The sequence below is a fragment of the Anopheles aquasalis genome, chromosome 2 (genome assembly GCF_943734665.1).
Source record: "Anopheles aquasalis chromosome 2, idAnoAquaMG_Q_19, whole genome shotgun sequence".
Taxonomy (NCBI): Eukaryota; Metazoa; Arthropoda; class Insecta; order Diptera; family Culicidae; genus Anopheles; species Anopheles aquasalis.
Window position 1 is genome coordinate 4,696,670 of NC_064877.1, and position 5,831 is coordinate 4,702,500.

The following is a 5,831-nucleotide window of genomic DNA, read 5'->3' on the forward strand; positions in this document are numbered from 1 at the left end:
TCGGAACCCTGAAGGTAATAAATATAGCAATAATTGCTCCAACAACAAATCGCCATTAAAATCATCGACATCATCGAACGCATTGGTATTCAAAACACGCATCCCGGTTTCCACCCCTTTAAAGGCCCATTTGTGGACCTAATCGAGGGACTTCAGCAAACAACCGACAGAGCGGCCATTCATTTTTCACCGTTGGACCATTGGACAGTGGTTTCCGTGTTGCCATTAGCCCGACCTTCGTACCGAATTCGAATCGATCGCTGGACTCGATGGTTGACCTGCGCTGATGAATGTTGAGGAATAAATCTCACTCCAGTCACGTGGTCACCGCCATTGAGAAGAAAGTTTGAAAAGAACAACTTGAGACGATGGTGTGAGTGTTACAAATCCTAAACACGACGCAGTCGTTCGGTAGGTTACAAGTGTTCGGTCCGATAAACTGTCCCAAAGTGGTGATAAGATTTCACCTTAATTCAGGTCCCCCCCCCCCCCCCACATCCTTTAATTCCACTTAATCCTTTTCTCTCCAGCCTCCCTGAAACTCCATCGCATCTCCACAGAGAAGTGTTTGGCCACACAGTTACACCACACTAAACGGGTGAAACATTACCTCGACAATCAGTTTTCTCGCCCAAAAAGGGTCGACCTATATTCGCTAACATGGGACCAGCATGCACCATACGGTGCGGTCACATTTTTGCGTTGACTTCGGAGTTGATGGGTAGTTGACCTAGGGTATGTGACCCACTGCCGGGGCGGAGGGTGGTTCCACCAGTAATGCTTACGTTTCGCAGCTTCGTCCACCCCACAAAGACTTATGTTTTTGGCCAAGCATAAGAAGATGTTTACCACGAACAATCCAGCACAATCATCGCGTGCAGCCCGTTTTGCTAAGCTCAAAGCAAACTGCTTCCCCTAATGAGCGCTTCGAGCGTTCGTCGTAAAGGATTATATGAAGGGGCTCGCCGAATTGCCGGTTGGCTGCAATGGATGCAGTAGAGTAGAGGCATTCCTGCGCAAGAGCGCGCGCACTGCTTGTGTAAGTAATCGGTTTATAGCATACCGGTTGGCCACCGGTACACGTGGTGTTGGTTGTTGTCATCCCACCAGGTCACTGGCAAACAAAGCACATCGAAGATCAGAGCCTGAGCTCTGGTTTGTAAAACAGATTTTATCCCAAACCAAGCAGTCTGTTCGCGCAGCATACCGGGAATTGTGCGAACAATTACACCGCCAACATGCAATCCTGGCCCACCCGTAATGCATCAAACTTTTGTCCGTATTTAATTATACCATTCAAAGGAGCCCCGGTTAATTGTTCGACAGTCTAGCCCCGGTGGTGGCCTCAGGAGGTAATTATTTCCACCGTGACAGCGACCATGGAGAGAGAATGCCGATTGTCATGCTTAGCACGCCGTTTTACACCGTGAGCAGCAGCGCAGCGGTGCATGGCTGACAGGAACACCGTAACAGCCTTTGCGTAATTAAAAAACATCTTCGACACAGTATCATCAAGCGAGTCACGGAACGCCACCACAACAAAACACCCCGGCATCATTCGAGGCATGTACGACGCGGACACGCGGACACGCCAGCACGAAACCGACCACCGACCATTTGCGAACGCGCTTTTACGATAATGATGTCTCAAAATGGCTACTGGCGGTGCTAAGTTTCCTTTCGCCGGCACAGCATGTACTTGCCGTTGTACTCACCGTTGTCGTGGTTACCGGTAATAGCTTCCTTCGCTACTCACCTGCCTGCTACTCCGCTTTTGCTTTTTCTTATTGCTGTTCACTGACAGCTTCATAATGCTAGCGCCGTTATCAAAGGGGCGATGTACAGTCGCTGCACGGCGGCAGCATACAGGTGCTCTGGTGTGTTCGTGGTTTGGTCGCACGTAGCTACAGAGCCCAGTTAGCTCCCGTTTAGTAAGAGGATTCAGCCCTTAGTTGAAGGTACTATCTTCGTTGTCACCTCCGCTGCAAAAGGAGTGTTCCACAAGTGTTGGTACGTGGTCCGTTGAGCAGTTTAAATGTCTGACCTTTTGACACAGACACTGGCACAACAATTGTATTTTATCACGTAAAGCTAGTGTGTCCGCTGCAACTACACCTACGGAAGAGAATTCGGAATACCGAGAAGAGGAATACCCTCTTCGAGAGAGAGAAAGAACGGAAATTTGATCTTGGCGTGTGCCACTCGAAGCCCACATTCGATTCAATTCGATATCGCAAACCCAAACGATACCCTATCGGTTCGCCATTTGCTCGGTGTACGCCAACAATCGATGTACTTGCCAAATTCCGCCGAGTTATGTGGGGCAGCTATGTGGAAATTATGTGCTCACAATTCTCATCACAATTGAGCACTGTCAGAAGCTCGGAAAGCCTTGCACGAAAGTTCGACTACCGACCGGTGGTACACCGTAGACAGACGAAAAGCAATTTATCACTTCCTTTTGCCACCGGTTTCCTCCCCACTCGCCACAGCGTTCGAAATGATTTATTCGTGCTGACAGTTCGCAGTTCCATCGACAGGGCACACCGATTGGCATGTACGACTCCCGATGTTCGATCACCATCAATGTACTAATTAATTACCAGAATGCTTCTTCATCTCTTCACCAGACAGTTCACCGAGCATTCGGCGTGCCGGCGCTACGGACTCGGATCCCATAATTGATGCGACAGAGCGCAGTGATGCGTTTATGGTAATCGTACCTCCTCACATCGACGGTATATGTGTGTGCCTCATCCCCAATCTTTCGATAACTTTTCCAGAGAGACTTTTTCAGTGTTCGGCATCCAATCGGTGCGCTACCGAAATATCGAGCAGACTTGGGCCGGAATCCATTTTTCCTGGTTCTTTTACCGTCCGCAAATGTCGGCCACGGTCCCAGCGGAACCTCATTGTCATTCCCATTACACCACCGGAATGGTTGGTTGGATCGGATTTACGGGCTAAAAGATGCAGCCTGGCAGCCTGGCAGCCAGCTCTTATCGGGACTCGGGGTGGCCCATTGGAGCTCCAGGTCCGGTGATTGGGGAAATCGATTGACGAGCCGGTCGGGACCGACCGTTCCGAGGAGGAAAGCGTACGAATTCCGGACAACTTTCGACATGATTTTCTAATTTGCCCAAGGGCCACGCGTCGCCATTGTCGGATGTCTCTAGCGTTGCGTCTTACTCGCAAAGAAAGGTGCGGCGCGACGCGACGCTTGCTCCCCTCCCCCTCTCTCTCTTCGCGTTCCTTGGTTCCTTGGTGGGCGCGCCTTCAATCTCTGCTCGTCAAACGTCAGGTACAGTGATTCCCGCTGCAAGCGAAAACGAATCGAGCACGGGGCGTCAAGCGAACCCAACCGAGCGCCTCGGGCAAATTATTATGATTTTTCCTGCATCCAGCACAGCACCGCCACACCACCAGGAAAGCTCGCGAACCCGCGATCCCCCCATTGGCTTATCGCTTCCACAGAAGCCGGCGTGGCGTTCCGGCTTTTCCGCGACGAGTTGTTGTGTTGTTTCTTTTGCTTTCCCGGCGATCGTGCCACTCGTTCGGCACCGATGCTGCTGAGTTCCGTTCCGTTGGAAGTCAACGAGAGCTTGAACGGCGTGCGTGAGTTACGGTGTTCACTCGAACGGATCGGGAGTAAAATCGTTCCTCAGCTACAGCTCGTTGGCCATCGCTGCCAGCGGGCCAGTTGGATTCTGTGCGTTCACGTAACCAGTTCGGTTTTGTTTGGGTAGCGAGCGACCGCACAACCGAGCGAACGAGTTCGAGTAACAGACCAACGGCGACGTATCGCCGGCGTTCGATGCGCTGTTTGCCGCGATCTGCCTGTCCGTCCCAGTGTGTCCCGGGCTGTTTGTTGGCGGTGGCGGTTGGCCACAGTGAGACGAAGTGTGACGCCAGACCTAACGGACCGTAATCGAGCGACCGTGGTCGCGATCTGGCGCACGTAAACAACGCCAGGATGCAGCAGCCAGTGACTTGCCAGACGCCGTCTTATCCCAGACAACTCATGAAGCGTGAACGGTTTCACACTGTCAACAGCAGCGGGTTCGGCAGGGCGGCGACCACCGTTGCTGCTTGCGTCATGCGTCTTTCCGTTCTTTTTATGTTTTGTTGATCTGTGAACCCTCCACTCTCCTTCGCTGGCCCCATCGCTGGCACAGGTGTTCTCGTCCTCGTCCTCTAGCTCGCAACCGCAGCCTCGCGTGCGCGCCATGTGGTGATTGTGCTCGCGAGTGCGCGCTCTATTCGCCGACCGCCGATGGAGACGCCAGTACCTGGTGCCTGGTGTGGGATTTTCGCAACGCAGCCTCTTCTCAGCCGCATTATGCTCATCGTAATGGGCTCCCAGAGGAGGGGCAGAAGGTGGGCATGCTGAAAAGTGTTTCACTTCCGCCTTGAGCAACAGACGACGCAACCAGGCAGCCGCAGTGTGCCGAGATGCAATAGAAGGTGACGTGCCGGGTGATAAAAAACGTGTTCATGTTCGGAAAAGTTATCGTCAAACCGACCGCCGACAGACGCCGCCGAGGACGACGACAAGCGGGTGACAGCGTAAGGCAAGAAGGCAAAAAAAAATTATGAAAAATTCAATCACTTTCCGAGGTTGATGGCTGGCTTCGCTTCCCTTCTTGTGCACGCTCATCGACTGAAGTGCATTCAAGCTATGTATTTGTGTGTGTGTGGTTGTGTATGTAATGGTGTTTGAATATGTATTGTGAGCACATGTGATTGAACAAGGGAGTTCCACACCATTCCTATCAATCTGCCACCCCGCGCCCAGACGGTGAATAATTTATCGCGCTAGTTCTGACGTTCACTACCAAGCGGAGCAGAAAGGAAACGGAAGAAAAGGAAATAGATTAAATGAGAAATTGAATTTGTTGCTCCTTCCTTCTCCCTGCAGAAGGTGGTGGTGTTGGCAGCAGCCCCGATCCCCCGTGTGTCGAACAAGTTTAATTTGAGCACAATTCAATCAAACCGTAACTGAGTAGGCGACGAAATGTGCTCAAACTACTCGACCGTTGCTCCGTCGATGTGCGGCGTGATTTCTTACCACCGTGTGTGCGAGTGCTAAATTGTGCGGAATACTTTTTCTCTAAACAAAGTGCATAGCTTCGTCAGTTCACATATCACAGTCGAGACATCGAGTTGAGTGAACCGTGGTTAAGGTCGTACTACCGCGTGCTGCTTTCTCTCTCTCTCTCTCTGTATGATTGGTTTTAGACGCGAAGACGCGAAGGTTAGTGCGGCCGGCGCCACCTTAGATGTTGTCTGGTGAAAGACTAATTTAAGAGCAGCAGTACCATCCATCCAGCGTAGGCCGTGACGGTGAGTTACAGCTGCTGCCAGTCGCAGCGATTCCTCCTGGCCTGGTACCACGAACCGACCGATAAATGATGACCGATTGCTGCAACGACCGCCACGACGGGATCACTGGTTATTTTCGTTGCCCGTTACATCATTCCACTGCGGGACTGATTCCGCCGGTACGCTGGTAGTCAGGTAGCGGCAGCCAGAGAGTCACATCACGCACCGCACGCTGACGGTAAGCTCACGCATTTTGCTCGTTGGTTCCGATCCGCCATTTTTCCGCTCTTTTTTTTATGTTTTTAGGCGTAGGATAATTTTTCCTTGGAAAATTTAAACACAAAAACCGCGTTAGCAGCGGCGTATCGAGCGTAGCGACCATCCTGCGCATCATCCATGCTCCCTTTAACCTTCTGTCGACCGCAATCATGAGGCCCGGGCCCTCAGTCAAGTGGAAGGTACGGGAGATAAATTGAATAATTTCCATCAACTTTCGGTCTGCGGCAGGC